We start from the raw sequence: 18215 nt of genomic DNA, 5'->3' as shown, positions 1-18215 counted from the left end.
AAAAACGCCATCTTGTTAATAGCTCAGACTATGCCTGATACCCTTGAGTTCATGGTCATCTTATAAAAACTGGAATGCTAAACATGGCTGAGCATAGGATAAAGAGAAGGAAGCAAGACACCGCCCTTGGACCAAGAGTGTCCACATCTACAAAGCCAGGCCTGAGTTCACTTGCCCAACTGATGATCAACAGCTGGTCTATGGCCAGGCAGGAGACCTGGGAGCAGGGAACAAGGGTCGGTGGAGTCCGTCTAAGGAGACAGAGGTAAAAGTGTGCTTATTTCATGGGAGGACAAAATTTAAGAGAGGTACCATGCATGGCTAACAGTCTTTAAGCCACAGTAAGTGCTCACTGTAAAATGACACTGATTTCTCTTCCCTTATTTTAGGGGAGGGGTCTTGGGAGGTAGACTGTTGGTTGGAGGCTGGAAGCCTGGGAAGACAGTGGACACTTGTTGCTCCTGGACTGCTGGAGGAAGGACAGAGTCAGAGCCACTCAAGGACAGAGCTCTACGCCCCTTGCCATCACGGGCTCTTTGGAATACTAGAAAGAAAATATATTTGGGCAAAAATTATTCTTTGCAAAATTGTAACTTTTGATTCGGGAATGAGATAAGGAAACACAAATTACATCTCTTAGAGAATACAAATGAGTTTTCAAGAAGCAAATGGGAGTGTTTCTCAGTGTGAGATACCTTATCTGGCTTAATTAAGAGCCTCAGGAATCCTATTCAGGGAGCATTGATCACATCCAATTTCCTTTTCTCTAAAATAAAAATGCAGCCAGTGAAAATGTATCCAGTCCTGGGAATAAAGAGCTCTAGATTCTTCCAGAGAACTTGGAGGTATGAAAAAGAGGTGTATATTTGAAAGTTGGAAATGTGGAATAGGGGTAAAGATTCAAATTCTGCCTGTGGTAATATCTTTAGTGCATAACGCTTCATTCAAAATCAGACCTATAGGGGCGCCTGGGTGGCGCAGTCGGTTAAGCGTCCGACTTCAGCCAGGTCACGATCTCGCGGTCCGTGAGTTCGAGCCCCGCGTCGGGCTCTGGGCTGATGGCTCAGAGCCTGGAGCCTGTTTCCGATTCTGTGTCTCCCTCTCTCTCTGCCCCTCCCCCGTTCATGCTCTGTCTCTCTCTGTCCCAAAAATAAATAAACGTTGAAAAAAAAAATTAAAAAAAAAAAATCAGACCTATCTCCCTTCCAGGTAGAAGCTGGACACTCACCAGTAACCATGAAGTCCATTCAAGGCGACCCAAACTTCAGATGAACGCAAGGCAGCCCATTCTCAGAGAACACTCTTTTCACCTTTAATTGTGCCATCTTTCCATGTTTCATTTTACCTGGGATGGGAGTTGTGGCTCTTGGCCAGGCCTGATGATTGGGGTGAGACCAACCCCATGGTGGGTGCCAGAGGTGGGTATCAGCTCCCGAGGAAGGCCAGAGTTTAAGGCAGAGCATGAAAAGTTTGGAAATCCAACTGGCCAAGTAAATATGTTAAAGGCACATTCCAGAGGCTGATTGGAAACCTGCCTTGCCTAGTCTTCATGTGCCTTCATGAGCCTTAAGTTTTTGGACTGCCATTTTGTCCCTCGAGCTAAGGAAGAAGACGGAGGAAGGCTAAAATCAGGTTTCTGGAGAAACTCCAGAAACTTCCATTATACCTGTGAAGACCATGTGTGCATCAGGAAAACCTGGCCCAGATGGTCTGGAATGACCGAGGCTTCAGACCTCCTGCCAATGAACACGCTTTTCCCTGTTCACCCACCATTGCTCCCACCCCACAGTACTGTGACTGGGGGACCTGCGTGCCTAAGCCAGCCCCCACCACTGCCAGCTTGCCAACAACAGGCTTCAACTCGGCCATTCTGGTGAAGGGCCCACGGGCACCTCTAGGGAGAGTTCCAGAGCCTGTAAGTCATTTCTGGAGACACTGAACCCTGGTCACCTACCCTGGTCACCCTGGCACATTTAGCACCCCCAGCCAGTGGGGGCAGTGTGCAGGAGGCTAGTTCCATGGTTCCCCCAAATTCTAGGAAGGAGAGGAGAGAAGAGAAGGGAACGGAGTAGCCCTGATGCTTTTTATTATAACTATATTTCTGTATCAATAGATCTGTCCCTAGCCACCATTATTTCACTCTTACTTTGTGCTGTCTTATCAAATACTCACAACAATTAACGTGAGGAAGATATAATTACTACCATTTGTAGATGAGGCTCGGAGAAGTTAAGTTACTTTACCCCTCATCAATGGTTCTCGAACCTTTGCATATATGAGACTCCCCCGAAGGGATTGTGACCACACAGAATGCTGAGTTTCTGATTTAATGGATCTGGGATGGGGCTCAAGAATTTGCATTTCCAACCCGTTCTCAGGTGCTGCTGCTGCTGGTGGTCCGGGGTCCACACTTTGAGACACAGAGGTGTCCACAGTCTCGTGGGGTCCCAGACAGTAAACAGCTACCGATCTGGGAGAAGTGCGCGGCAGAGGGATGCGTGCAGGTCTACCTGAATCTGGAAGAGAGGCAGGCAGGGCTTCTGTTTCACACATCTTCTGGGGTGAGGGGGTCTGGTCATATTACAGAAAAGGCCCACCTCCTCCTCTCCGCTCTACTTTTGGGGCAAAACTACTGGAGGTATACCAGTTGGGGTTCCATCAGAAGCAGAAACCTCACATGTTTTTACAGGGAGAGTTTAATTTAAAATAGTATTAAGTATTTCTAGGAGATTAAACACTCAGAGAATAAAACAACTCTCAAGGACATCCCAAGGCTGCGGTAAATTATTCCCAGGAGGCCCGCTGGATGGGGAGGGGGCTGACTGGGCTGCTATGGGCCCCAGTGGGTCTACAGGTGGAGACTATGGTTGGAGAGCAAAGAAACTCAGATGGGGACGGGCCTGCTGTAAGCTTCCCGCTGGGTCACAAGTAGGCCAAGGCCAGTGGACAGGGAATCCTGGGCCAGGACCAGCAGACCCTCCTGGGGTGCCAGCGGGCCAGGAATCCAGGCTGGGACTGGCAACAACACGTGCTGGAGGGTAAGCACTACTGGGGGTTCAGCACACGTGCTCCAGGCAGCCACGGGGAAGCAGAAACAAAAGCACAGACCAGGGAGAGAGGCCCTTCCTCCTGCAGCATCTCTTCCATACCCTCCACACAAGCTTAACATCGTGCCAGATGGCAAAGGAGAAACGTTCACAGAGTCCAGTGTCATTATCAGGAAGTAAGGCATTGAAAGGTGCATTGAGAAGCAAGAAATTGATAACTGTACCCACCAGGGATCCACGAACTTAAACTACAGTGTGAATGACCTTTTGGAATCCAGAAGCATGGCGGCCCTGAGAGAGGCATTCGCCTACGTAGGTGGGTGGTTAGCGGAGTTGTCCTTGAAATACTTTCCATTCCGTCATGGAAATTGGCTGGAGGAAAGACAGGAAAGGCAGTGCAGACAGAAAGAATTGTTTTCCTGAAGGCACATAGGGGGAGAAGACCATGAACTTTCCCAAGGAGCCATTGAGTAGAGAGAAGGGCAGATATTGAGCTTTTCATCCTCCCAAGAGCAAATGCTAGTTAAGCAAAGAACTTCACTTCCCTGAACCAAAATGGATGTGAGGGAACAGCTCCTTTTGTCACCTGCCCTCCTCCATCTCCCCTCCCTACAGACCCTCTGGCTTTCCACCCTACTTCCTGCCTTTCCTTCTAGGCTTGCCCCTCCTAGCCCCGCCCCAACCCCAACCCCCTAGCCCCGCCCCAACCCCAACCCCACCCCCTAGCCCCGCCCCAACCCCACCCTCTTAGTCCCGCCCCAACCCCACCCCCTTAGTCCCGCCCCCAACCCCACCCCTCCTAGCTCCATCTCTTCTAGCCCCACCCCTCCCAGCTCCGCCTCTTCTAGCCCCACTCCTCCCAGCTCCACCTCTTCTAACCCCACCCCTCCTAGTTCCACCTCTTCTAGCCCCACCCCTCCTAGCTCCACCTCTTCTAGCCCCACCCCTCCTAGCTCCACCTCTTCTAGCCACGCCCCCTCCTGGCTCCACCTCCTTCCTTTTGAGAATGCCATTCTTTCACATTTCTCCCCAGTAGTCTTTGGAGTCTCTAGGATGAGATCAGGGGCTTCATAAGAGGTGATTCTTGCCACTACATCCCTCCTCTCTTGCTGTAGTTCATTGTAGATGAATCTTCTGATGCTGCCAATGCCACACCCACCAGAGGCACCCCCACCTCGGCAAGTGCCCAAGGAGGGCTGTGCCAAAGCTCCAGAGGCCTGCTGTCTAGGGCCCCAGTGCAAACACGCCGAAGGTGGCTGCCATTGTTGCCCGAGCAGGTGCTGGTGTCCACTGACACCCTGTCCAGGGCTGCTTCTGCCTGAGGCAGGGTCTGATGTCTGCAGCAGAGACTGGGGACCCTAAGCAGCTTGCTCTCCCTGGCCCTGGGAGCAGGGTCACATCTCCCTCCAACACCAGCTCAGGTTCTTAACCAAAATGTAGCCCTTGCACCCTGTTAAGCGTGAGTTCCCTTCCAGAAGGCTCCAAGGTTCGTTATGATGATAGACCAGGGATGGCAAATGGGTATCATTTCACTGCCCTCCAGATGTTTGAGGATCCTCTGGGCAGGTCCAGAACAGGGGAGGAGGAGCACCCTGATAAATTACACATGACAAACGGAGGTGGCACCTCTGCAAATCTCCTGGGAAACCAGTGTGGCCCAATCCGACCGCCAGCACAGCAGGGACCCCTTCTGAACTGTAATCTCACTTTTCAAACAGGAAATAGAAGAATAAAGCTTGTTTTGACACAAGAGCTATAATTTGTACGTGAGAGTAGGTGCTGGAAACACCACCTGTGCACCCAGCTCTCGGTAGAACAGCCCAATGGCTGAAAAGAAGCAGCTGCTTTTCCTCTGCACCAAGGCATCGTGTGTCCGAAAGGTTACCCTGGGTGTGTCTGACTCATTGTCCCTCTTGAAGCAGGATGGGTTGTGGCAGGACCCCTTAGGGAACTGGACAGTTCAGGATAGGAAAGTGAATCCTCTAAGTTGGGTCCAGATGCTGAAGAAGTACATCAGCGGGGGGGGGGGGGGGGGGGGGGGGGTTGGTCCCTGAGCCAGGTCGTCTTGGCGGGCTGAAACCTGACAAAATGTCGGGAGGAGAACCAGACAAATCAAAATGAACGCTGGAGACTCTTGTTCTCGGTGGTCGGAAGCTAGGGATGGAGGCACCAGCTCAAAATCTTAGCTCCCCAGCTGCTATCCTACAGATCATGGTGAGCCAGTCTGGGCCTTCTGTGTGGACCCAGGGAGGGGGGGTGGCTGCACCACCCTCGGCAGGGAGTGAGGCCCTGGCGGCAGGTGCCACTGGCCTGGCCCTCTTTGGAGCGTGAATTTCTTATGGTTGCCGAGCTCCAGAAGTCCCAGAGTGTAGGGACTGTTGAGAGCTGCTGTACCTCCCCCCAAAACAGGAGGGAGAGGGACCCTCGAGGAAAGAGCTCAGTGCTAGCATCGAACACCTGCTCTCTCACATTTTCCTGACGTGTGGAATTGCATAAGCTTCTGGTGAGTTTGGTTATTCCTTGAGACAACTGGGGAAGAACTTCAGAAGACTGCAGGAAGGATTTTAAGAAATAATAGATGCATAGTACTTGCAGTGTTGGCCAAATTGGCTGAATTGACATATTTGACGGGAAACAGGGAGGGTTGGAGGTGATGACCTCTATGTTCTTTTGAACCCGAGGTGTCTGATTCTACTGGTTTCAGCTTCTGTGCTGGAAGCTGCTTTTGTCCAACCGGCTGGCCTTCGGTGGACTCTCCTCTCAGTCTGCCTGTGAAGCGCTGCTTGCTCCTGGGCGCCCTCTGGAGGTCAGGGGACGCAGGCACAAGCAGGGCCGGGAGCGCTGCTGCGCTATTGGACTTCAAGGAGTGTTTTCAGCCCTGGTGTTAGGGACAGGGGGACTGTCTTCAAGCAAATGATTTGCACAGTTTGGACTGTGCATGCCCTTCCTTGTCACGTGGCTCCCCTAACTTCGCCCGTGGCGCCTGTCACTGCTGCTGCTGGGCCCGCCGTGGAGTCCCAAAACTAGAGACATCAGCCGCTCCCCCTCGCGAGCACCCCACGCTGGTGCAGGGTGCCAGGTGCAGGGCTGGATGCCCCCGCGTGAGGAGCGCTTTGGGGAAGCTGCCTGACTGGTGACTTCTTCCAGCTCAGTGCCCAAGGACGTGACCTCACACAGGGCAGCAGCAGCTGGGTCTGGTCCGCGGGAGGAGCGGCAGGAGGCCAGAAGGTAGGGGTAGAATGAGATCATGGTAGTTGCTGGGCTCCCTGCTTGTGGGCTTGGGTGGGCTGTGTCCCCTAGAGGCCATAGCTCCTGGATGGTGGACTTCCTTCTCCATCTCGCTGTCTGCCCCGGCTCAGGTAATTTTCCTTCGCCTTGGCTCCTCAGTCCCAGAGACAGCGTCCTCCCTGTGGCTTCCCCTAAAATCAGCCCCCACCTTTGCTAATAGGTCTTACATTAATATCCCTCGATTGCCCTGTTTGGAGGTACCGTCTGTTTCCAGCTGGGACCAAGGCTAATAACTGGGTGAACTTTCTCCAGAATTCGCAGAGGCTTCTTGGGTCCAGTCCCTCTTTGAAGTATGGACTCTGAAGCCAGACTGTTGGCATCAGAATCATGTCTTCACCCGCACCCCCAGCTGTGACTCTGGGCACAAGATGCCACTTCCGCAAGCCTCACTTTCCCTGCATGTGAAATGGGCACAATAACGTTATGTCCTCGGTGGCTTGTTACAGGAGCTAAATGTGGGGGCAAGTGCCAAATGCTGGCAAAGACCTGGCTCAATGAACCTGAACTACAGCTCTGCTTCACCCCCCTGCTTGCCTCTTCTGTACCCAGCTCCACCAAGGCCTTCACCTCCAGGAGGTGGGGTGGGGAGAAGGCCTCCATTTGGGCAGCTGGCACTTAGTCTCCGGGCAGATGTGCAGGGAGTTCAGAGTCAGGCAGGCAGCCCCCAGCTCAATGTCCGGGCCGCAGTGAATGAATGAACGTAGTCATTAACATGATTTTATTCCCGGAGAATCCGTAGATCTTACAGCTAGACGCACCCCTCGGAGAAGCTCCGTGTCCCACACTTGACTGTTGTGGAAACAGAGGGCTTGTTGCCTTCCCCAGAGTCACATGACTGGTTGCTTAGGATGTCCCTCCCCCACCCGTCCCCACCCGCCGGGGCTTTCTGTTTGAGTTTGTAAAAGCATCTCTAAGGTGTTGTGATTATAGCCCAGCCCATTTCACTCTGAGTTGGTAGACCGCTCCTTTGGTGATGTCAGGAAAACTAGAATAGGAATAAATACATCCTGGCAATAATAATAATAATCTATTATTTCATAATTTATTGTAATTATTTGTTATATATAATATTTATTATATAAAAATTTATTATAATTTATGTTATCATTATTATTATTCCAGTTCTGCTGCTGCTACCACTTTTTTTTCTATCCTGCACTTTTTTTTTTCTTAATTCTCTTAAGCACTGGCCCTAATAACAAGCTGGTTCCCCGTTTTCCGCAGACAGCCTCTCTGCAGCCGTGAGCTCAGATGTGCTCCAGCTTCCGACAGTGGATCCAGAAGGCAGGGCCTGGGCTGGCGGGACACCCAGAGCCCTGCGGGGACACCTCAGAAGGAGTAGGACCCCAGGTGCCCCTGCAGGCTGGATGAAAGCCCCGCGCGGCTTTGGTTTGGTCCTAATCAAACCAGAAGAGACTGTGACGACTTGTCCCCGCCAGCTTCGCAGGAGGCTCTGTTCTCATGGAAGTTGGTCTGTTCCTGAATCCCGTAGCTGGACTCCCAGCCTCGCTGTGACTCAGGCGCTGGTCCTCGAGGTTTGGGTGACCCGTTTCCAGCTCTGGGGACTAGAGAGGGCAGGCCCGATAAACAGCTCCGGGAAGGGCCGGCCCGCCTCTCAGTCCTGGGTGGCTGCAAGGTGCAAAGGTCTTTTCTTGAGAAGCCGCCTGGGCTTTTGGAAGGAAGAAGTTCATGGCTGGGCGCGGAGCAAGGAAGAGCTACCCGGGGGGGAAAGCTACGCAGCAGACGGACTGACGTGCAGGGGAGAGCGGCGATGGGGAGAGGGCCCCCCAGGAGAACGTAGGCCGGGAGGAGGGGGGGGGGGCGGAAGGGCTCTGCATCTGTCCCAGAGCCCGGTCTCTGTCACAGCTCGGCTGGCGATCAGGTGGCCCACAGAGCAGCAGTCCTTGACTCCAGGAGGCCTTTTCCCCAGGCAGGGGAGGACACAAGGCACTTGGAAGCTTTGCGGCTCTGAGCAGGGGAAGGGCACACCGGGCTTTCCCCTTATTCGTGTCTCCTGGGCGCCGGACTGCAGGGCTGGGGCCTTGGCGGCCAGGAGCCGGGCGCACCCCGGTCTGTCCCCCGGGGGCGTGGGGAGGGCACAGACCTCGTGGGGTGGGGGCTGGGCTGGTCAGGCTGCTGGAGGCCACGTGCTGTGGCAAGGAGAAGGGGAGGCAGAGCCCCGTTATTTGCCATCTCTTTCTCCGCTCTCCTTTGCTCTGATGACCTTGAAGAACCTTTTGTTCCTCCTGTCCCAGTTCAGTTTCCATGGGAACCAGAGTGGCAGCCTCATCTCTCTGCAGAGGTGCTGTGCCCCCAGGATGCCAGGAACACCTAGGGGAGAGACTAGCAGAGAAGGATAAACCATCTCAGAAATTACCCTTCAGGGCGCTTCCATGTTTGGTTTTTATTATTTTTATTTTTTATATATAATTTATTGTCAAATTGGCTTCCGTACAACACCCAGTGCTCATCCCAACGGGTGAAGGGCGCTTGCTTACATTCTGCTTCCACTTTCGCCTGGGTTGTAGGTGTTTAGTTTAGTTTGGGTTAAGTTAGCCCATGGAGGCTGCAGGGGAAGAGGCTCTCGTTTCCACTCCGTCTGGATCTTTGGTCCTCAGCAATGCCTTGTGCCTGGTTGGCGTGATAATTATTTACGGAGGGATTCGTGGGCGGGGTGGCTGCGGGCACATGAAGTAATGTGATGTCCTCTCAATAAATCGAGATAACAACATAGGGCTCCTTGAGTCCTGGCCTCTCCCCAGATTTGCCACCTGACAAAATGACTTCATGAGGGAGTCATGAACTGCTCTAGATGCATTTTATTTGAACTTCTCCAAAAAGCTAATGGTACACTTACAAGTGGTCACCTACAGCCAAGCTGATTGACAGCCATGGAACTTTCTGGAATGGGCTAGGGCCCGCTCAGCAGGACCCTGGACAAGAAGACAGATTTGGGGTAAGCAGTCTCCTGGTGAGAGCACAGACTCTGGAGCCAGGGTGCCTGGCTCAGATCCCAGCTCTGCCACTTACGGATGGAGCTGTGTGACCCTGACCAGGGAACTTTGCCTGTCTGAGTCTCAGTGTCCTCATCCATAAAATAGGATGATAACAGACTCTATCTCATAGACTTGCAGTGAGTATTGAATGAATGTACGAAAAGTGCCCAGAAAATACCTACCCATAATAAATTCCAAAAGTCTTATTATTACCATCCTTATCCTGTTGTATTCATTCTGAGACACATCTCTGAAATCTGAAGATTTTTTTTCAGTCTTCTTGGTACATAACATATGGTGTGCCCAACAGTAGATTGTATTTTAGGTTCAGTTAAATTCATTATTGTTGTTGTAATGATCTCCAGTCTCTAGCACAGTATCTGGTAAATAATGAGGACTCCATACACTTTAGGAAAAACCACATTCTCTGGACACTTAGCCCTCCCAGGTGTCTCTCCAGGCCTTCCCCTCCTGGAGTCAGAGTGCTTAAAGGTTTGCCAGTGTGATCATCAGTGTGGGTTCAATTATGATCAAAATAGAAGTTCTGTCATGCAGACCAGAACTGCAGATTCTAGATATGTGATCATCTCATTTCCTTCTCCTTAGCCATCAAGCCAGATGTTTTAGCTGGGTTTTCACTGTTGGGTGGGTACATTGCCTCATTTTGCATCACGCTGACAATCAGAGAGAGTTTTGTGTCTTCACTGGTGAGAGTTCTCCAGAGAAACAGAGATGAGAGGATAAGTACTACATATATAAAAAGAATTGACTCATGTAACTATATGATTGGCAGTCCAAAACCTACAGAATAGGTTAGCAGGCTGGAGACTCAAGAGGGAGCTAATGTTGCAGTTCAAATCTGGAGACCATTTGCTGCAGAATTCTTTCATGCTCAGGGGAGGTCAATCTTTTGTTCTAGGCAGGTGTTCAACTGACTAGGTGAGGCCCACCCACACTATGGCGGGCAATCTGCTTTACTCAAAGTCTACTAACTTAAATGTTCATCCCATTCAAAATACTGTCACAGAAACATCCAAAATAATGTTTGGCCGAATATCTGGGCATCTTGGCCCAACTAAGTTGTCATAAAAATTCACCATCACAGTGACTTATGGAGAAGATGCCTGGAGTAAAGGTATTCCATTCTTGCCTTGGGGAGACCACCCCCACTCCACTGTGAATTTCTGATGGTCTGGGCTAGACCCTACAATTGTATCTTCTACTATCCCCCCAACAACCCTGCACATTAGGCAGGAATATCTTTATTTCTCAAATGAAGAAACAAAAATCAGAATTTAAATGATTTGTTAGTAGCTATCTCTGGCCAACTAGTGGACGCATTACTCAAATCCAGCTTCATTTGTCACTAGCTCTTGCTTGTCAAGGATCCGAATAATCGTTGTTGTTATTGTTTTATTGTATTTGACTTAGGTGTACTGTATTTCAGGCACTGTTCGAAGCACTTTACATATATTAACTTTTAAAAATTAACTCGCTATCCTAACCATCCCCCAGCCTTCTGAAGACGGATGTGATAAACAAGTCACTTGAAAGTGTGACATGCCTGTGTCCACATCGCTGGGGCTGGCCCCCCACCCCAGGGCTCTGGGCAGTCCTGCCACTCCTCTCCCCTGCTATTTTTACTGAGCAACTGATTAATTCCTGCTCGGGGTGGACATGCCCACTCCGTGGTGTTCACATCTCATCAGTCTTAGCACCTTCTAATTGCTTCTGAGATTATCTCCTCTCTTAGTTTGACACGTCTGATGAGGACAGGGAGGACAGGAGGACAGGACACACAGGAACCAGGGATGCTGTCAACACCCCAGGCTCTCCTACATCCACCCTCCTACACTCTCATTTTGCACCTTTTGTTAATTGCCAGTAGCTCAGACCTGCCATCCTCGGGAGAAATGTGAACCTCGTTAGCAGGACATCTGTCTGTCTCTGAGCGTTCACTCAAGGGTTGAAGTCCTGTGAGCACAGGGCTGCTGGAAGGTCTCTGTCCTCACCCTGACTCCTGATAGAGATAACTTTGTAGTAAAAGCCCTTTTCTCTTTCACATCAGGCCAGCGCTGGTGCTGAGGGAGGCGCATTAAAAGAAAGAAGATGTCACTTGATTGACTAGATGGCACATCTAGAGGACACGGGTCATCATTTGGTGTGAGCAGTGAGTGCTACAAAGACTGCGCATTCGGGGGGGACAAGGAACACGGAGGCTTGGTTTGGCTAAGAAGGAAAAAGGGGTGTTGACTTCATCTGGGTAATGAAGGATAAGTAGAATCTTAAAGTTATATATTTATTTTGAGAGGGACAGGGACAGTGCGAATTGGGGAGGGGCAGAGAGAGAGGGAGAGAGAGAATCCCAAGCAGCCTCTGCGATGCCAGCGTAGAGCCCAATGTGGGATTTGAACTCATGAAACTGTGGGATCATGACCTGAGCCAAGCATCGGACGCTCAACCGACTGAGCCCCCTGGGCGCCCGAGAATAAATAGGACTTTAAAAGAGCAAAGGGAAGAGAGAAGAAAGGCACTGGGGACAACAAGGGAGGGGCGGAACGTCCCACAGAGCGGGGGTTCTCCACTGTGGTCTTGTCAGCATGCTCCGGATCCCACTGCTCCCGTTTTCTTGGGGATCATTTGCTGATGCCCCCAGCCCTGTCGTGCACCTGCTGCTGTCTCTTCTCTGGGAGGCATTTCCTACCAGCATTTCACCATGCTAAGCCTCCAGCGTCCTCAAATGACAGTGCACAGTCGAAGCTCTAACAGAGTGTCCCTCCAGACACCCACTGCTCTGCTTCTCCACTTCAAAGCCAATAGTCCAGAAGGAGGTGTGCCTAGGTCTTCTGCCTCACATGCCCCTCGGTCCCTCCAAGCTGGCCTCCCTCTGCACGCACAGTCTCCCGCGACAGCTCTTGCTAAGGGACACTGTGTCAGTCTTTACTATTGTCTGGTTCTTAGCGGCATGTGACCGTATTCACCACTCACTTCTTGTTGAAGTGCCCCTGCCTTTGTCCCCAGGGGTCCCAGACAGGTACTACTGGTTCGTCCCCTTTCTGACTGTCCCATCCAGGCTTCTTTCCCACCCGGCACGTCCCACTTGCACGTATCATGGGCCCTTCACATGCAACACGTGAAAAAGAAAACTCATTCTTTTTCCGATCCTGATCGTTCTCCACTAGCTTTGTCTTTGTCAATGGGATCACTGTACATCCAGTTGCCCAAGCCCGAAACAAGGGGTTCAGTCTTTATATCCCTTTACATACTGTGTCCACTTCCCTCATTCTTTTTCTATTACCAGGTCCTGTTCACTTTCCCTCTTGAAAGTCACCAGTGAATTTTGTGTGTCAACTCGACTGGCTCAGAGGACACGTTGTTTCTGGGTGTGAAGTTAGCATTTGAATCAGTGGACTTCATAAAGTAGGTTGCCTTCTCCAATGTGGGTGGCGGGGCATCATCCAACCCATGGCTGGCCTGAATGGAACAAAAGCAGAGGAAGGAGGTATTTGCCCCTCTTTTTCCTACCTCACTGTTGAGCTGAACATCTCATCTCGTTTCCTCCTGCTTTCAGACTGGGATTTATACCACTGGCTCCCCCTGTTTGCAAGTGCTTGGACTCAGACTAAATTAGACCACTGGCTTTCCTGGGTCTCTAGCATGCAGATGGCACATTGTGGGACCTCTCCATCTCCGTAGTTGGGAGAGACAATTCCTATACTAAATCTCTCTCTTTCTCTCTTTTGTATATGTATAAAATACAACATATTATATATAATGTATACATGCATACATACACATTCACATGTACATATATCTATATCTATCTTACAAGTTCTGTTTCTCTGAAGATCCCTGATTATTTATATCTATCTATCTATCATCTATCATTTATCTATCTCTCTATCATCTATCATCTATCTATCTATCATCTACCATTTATCTATCATCTATGTCTATCTATTATCTATCTATTATTTATCTGTCTACTATATCTATCAATCATCTATCTACCATCATCTATTATCTATATATTTATCTATTTACCATCATCTATTATCTATCTATCTATCTATCTATCTATTATCTATCTACTATCTATCTACCGTCTATCCACCATCATCTATCTATCTATCTATCACCTATCATATATCTATCATCTATATCTATCTATCATCTACTACTTATCTATCATTTATATGTATCTCTCTATCTATCTATCTATCTATCTATCTATTATCTATCTACTATCTATGTATCTATTATCTATCTACTATTTATCTATCTACCATCTATCTACCATCATCTATTATCTATATATCTATCTATTTACCATGATCTATTATCTATCTACCTATTATCTATATATCTATCTACCATCTATGTACCATCAACTATTATTTATACATCTATCTATTTACCATCATCTATTTATTATCTATCTATCTATTATCTATCTACTATCTATATCTCTACTATCTGTCTACCATTTATCATCTATACCTATCTACCATCTATCTACCATCATCTATTATCTATATATCTATTTACCATCACCTATCTATTTATCTATCATCTATCTATCATTATCTATCTACTCTCTATTATCTATTATCTCTCTCTCTATCTATATATATATCATCTATCATTTATCTATCACTCTATCATCTACCATTTATCATCTATATGTATCTATCTATTATCTATCTATTATCTTCTATCTATCTATCTACCATCTATCTACCATCATCTATCTATCTATCTATTCTCTCTCTCTCTCTCTCTCTCTCTCTCTCTCTCTCTCTCTTATCTATCTACCTACCATCTATCTACTTCTACTCTCCTAGCCCAAGCTGCCAGCATCCCTTCCCTGGACTAGTAACTCACTTCTAACCAGTTTCCCCATATCTGTCCCTGACCTTCTTCCATCTTATTCTCCACATCGCAGCTAAATTGATCTTTTAGAAAATTGCAGATATCATTTTGTAGCTGCTCTATTTAAAACCTGCCGATAGCCTCTTTTTGTTGCAGACCAGAGTCCTTCCCGTGGCCTGGGGGCCCGCCTGGACTGACTCCTGAAAACCCCACCAGGCACATGCCACGTCGTCTTCTCCCCACCCCATTCACCCCTCACCCATGGGCCCTGTCACTTCCTCCCACACCCCAGGCTCATGCCCTCTTCCTGGCTTTTTCCCAAGCCCTTCCCTATGTCTAGGACATTTTCCTGCTAAGCCTTTACCTCGTTCTTGTTCTCTGGGGGGGCACTGTGTTCAGAGCAGATATCAAAACGTGAATTCAACATTAATTGTAGAATTAGTTTTCAGGTACCTCCCCCCTGCACCCCAGAATGAGGGTTTCTGTTCATCTGCTGCACCTGTGGTGCCCTGGCATGTGCTCTGCCCACTGGGACCTCAGTAATCCCCCAAGCACCCCAACCTCCCTGCTGCTGGCTTCCCCCACGGAGCCACCAATCTGGCTGTCTCACTTTCTTAAAGCCCTTCAGTGGCTCCAAGTGGCCCACAGCTCTGCTTGTCAATCTTTTCCACTTGAGCGAAGGAGGTCCAGGAGGTTACACAAAGCAGCCAATGTCAAGCATGGCATTTTTCTGACATTTCACGTTGTCTTTTAAAAACTCATGTGAAGTCTGCATTCCAAGCTCTAATATCCATTTGCTAAAAATAGAAATCATGCTTCCCCACAAAATGCACACACACAAAACTGATGCTCCAAGCTCATAATGCCCATGGGGCCCTCCTGTCATGACCACCATGTGCTTCTGGGAATGTAAATACCCGGGTTCGAGAAGTGCAAGTTTGGTGTTCTTCATAGAAGATGATGTTGGGGTCACATGCCACCCCTTTGGCCTACCTTTCAGTTTCCCACAGGGGCAGTGGACAGTCCCCAATCCTGCTGACAGGTTCTCACCTCACACACCTGAGAGCCTTTTCTCCGTGCAGTGAGAGCTTGCTCAGCCAGTGTTCAAGGCAGCTCAACCCTGCAATTTGAGGGATTTAAAAATTCCAGGGCAACCCTCAACTGAGGAGGGAAGAGTTGGTATGTAAATTCTCCAGCTTCCATTGGTGGGTCAATTGTGAGCCATTTGGGTCTTCCAGGAAGAATATGCTAAGATGTAGTTAGACATGTGATTAATAGAGAGTAAAAGACAAATGGCTTTCGAAGGCTGAGGCAGAGCCCGAAGTCACCCGCTGCTGGTGGCTGTCAGTCAATTGCATTCCTGTGGCTGGCTGTGTCACCAAGAGAAATCATCATCTACCTTTGCAGAGGAGGCTAACAGGCACTAGGTCATGGGGCAAGCTATGGATCCAGGGCTTGATTGGACGGTACGATGAGCAACCAGAATGAGATTGGGTTTTTGTTAATGGCAGAAGTTAGGATATACTTGAGTTCTTGGCTTCCCCTGGGACAATGCCAATGGCCTAAAGGGGCCAGGTTGACTCCTATGGTTGATGAGAACCACAGGAGATGTCAGCACCAGAATGGACCTGCAATGGGCAACCAGAGGCCACCTGCACCAGGACCATGTCAGAGCTCTGTGAGCCCAGTGTGGTCTTTCCCAATTCCTTATGCTCATATCAGTGGCCACAGTCAATTCAAAAGAGTCCAGGCCCCCAGTGCTGCAGCAGCCCCTGTGTGCCATCTTCCCATCTCCCTTGCCCCAGAGGTGCACTGTGTTCCCAGAGCCAGGCTGCCATGGTGCTCCTGGCCACTCCCTTTTGGACCAGAGCTGAGTTTCCAGTTCTGCAGCTGCACCCTATGCCCAGTTGATCTGTCCTTCCTGTCTGTGTAGTAGGGCAGGGTCCCCGTCCCTCAACCATGGTCAACAGATGGTGACAGCTGAGCAGGCAAAAAGATCAGAGTGACCTGGTGGAACCTCGGCCTCTCGATGACTTCTGACACATGACACCTGACTCCCTTTCTCTCATCTGTCCTCCTGTGCACAGGAGTCACCTGTTAGCCAAGACAAGGGAGAGGAGGCCATATTTACAGAGATGCCACCTTGAATGGGGCCTTCCCATGAAATCCCATTTAATTTTATGACATTCCATGAGGTAGTTATCACTGTTCTACAGCAGAAAAAGAGACTCAGAGGTTGAACCTGGGTCTTTCTGACCGAGGGGCTCTTCTCTTTCCAAGGTGGTATGGATACTCCAAGTTCAGATGGAGTTACTTCTTGCACTAGCACTTCTGGCTCTTTACCTGTGTGGGGGTAGATAATGGTGAAGATGATGGTGAAACGTCAGTTGTGGGACATTAAAGTTTGCACATGGTTTTCAATTTATAACTCTTGTTGTAAATTAGTGGGTAAGGTAACGGTTATTATGACCAATTCAAAGGTCAGTAAAGAGCCACTGTGGAAACAGTATGGAGTTTCCCCCCAAAAATTAAAAATGGGATTACTATATGACCCAGTAATTCCTCTACTGGGTATTTATTTACCCAAAGATGTGGAGAAATGGAAGCAACCCAAGTGTCCATCCATAGAAGAATGGATAAAGAAGGCGTGGGGAAAAACATGTATGTATAATGGAATATTACTCAGCCATAAAAAAGAATGATATCTTGCCATTTGCGACAGCAAGGATGGGCCTATAGGGTGTAATACTAAGTGAAATAAGTCAGAGAAAGACAAATACCATGTGATTTCACTCATATGTGGAATTTAAGAAACAAAACAAACGAACAAAGAATAAAAGAGCGAAACCCCCCCAAAAGACTCTTAAATACAGAGAACAAACTGGTGGTTGCCAGAGAGGAGGTGGGTGAGGAAATGGGTGAAACAGGTAAAGGGGATTCAGACCACACTTATCATGATGAGCGCTGAGTAATGTACAGAATTGTTGAATCACTTTAAAAAATAAAAAATAAAATTAAAAAAGAATTGTTGAATCACTATCTTGTACACCTGAAACTAATATAACGCTCTATGGTAATTACACTTCAATTGAAAAAGAAGAAAAAAGAATATCATGGCATCAAGTGCTTAGGTGTCACAGAAGAAGAGAGAGAGAAAAGGCCAGAAAACTTATTGGAACTAAAACCCAGAATTATGAATTAATGCTCAGTGCGGATCCTGGAGGGGTGTGTGTATCTTGTATGTTTGTGATGTAAACGTGTGAGTGAAAACATTACCATATTTTGGATTTTTTTCATGAGTCTTGGCTGAAGGATTCTGCTGTGGAAACTTGAAGCATAGCTTCCTAAGAATGAAACAGTTGGGCTGGATAAATACCCTGCAAATGAATGAAAGGCACTAACTCATGACACACGAAGACCATCTTTAAGTGAGTAAAATGAATAGAGTGGAAACATCCGGGATATTTCATTGGAATTGCAGCTGAGGTGGCTGCTTCTGGATTATCTTTCAGAAGAGCCTATCCCAGGCACAGGTTCTATCAATTACATGGGGATGGGGTGACGTGAGGGGCAGTCATGGAGGCATCAACTCTATTAACTAGTGACAAAGTTCTCCTCCCTTGGGTAATTTCTTCAGTTTTCCTCCCTGGGACCTCACATTGACAAGAAGCCAGTGGCTTCATTCCGTATAACTTTCTGCCCACCAGCTGTGTCATAGGAGCCGACTGCCTTTCCTCCAACGGATATGAAAATGCAAATCTGTAAGGAGAATATGGAAATTCACTCTTTTAAGCTAGCTACATGTCAGACATCCCAATAGAAACCAACAAGATGACATCAACTTTAAAGAATGCTTCAAAAGTGAACGTAAGGCGTTTAGATGGGCAGTGGAAGTCAAAAGACAGCGCGAAGCTACAAAGTCAAAAGAACTAATTAGGAGAGAGATTCAGAACAATGTAGATCATGTGGCATGTGAGAAGGAGAGAAAAATAGGCCACATTCAGGAGGTAGA

General features: G+C 48.6%; 1 long non-coding RNA gene across 1 annotated transcript; it reads right to left on the bottom strand.

Annotated features, from left to right (window-relative positions):
- Window positions 1–2313: 2313 nt before the first annotated feature.
- Window positions 2314–4310, bottom strand: LOC123602390. Its single transcript, XR_006714472.1, has 3 exons — window positions 4038–4310; window positions 3312–3466; window positions 2314–2516 (listed from the first exon to the last, which is right to left on the bottom strand). It is a non-coding gene; the product is annotated as an uncharacterized LOC123602390 (long non-coding RNA).
- Window positions 4311–18215: the final 13905 nt, after the last annotated feature.

Source organism: Leopardus geoffroyi, chromosome D1 (assembly GCF_018350155.1).
Source record: "Leopardus geoffroyi isolate Oge1 chromosome D1, O.geoffroyi_Oge1_pat1.0, whole genome shotgun sequence".
NCBI classification, from domain to species: domain Eukaryota; kingdom Metazoa; phylum Chordata; class Mammalia; order Carnivora; family Felidae; genus Leopardus; species Leopardus geoffroyi.
This window is presented reverse-complemented; position numbering and strand designations above follow the sequence as displayed.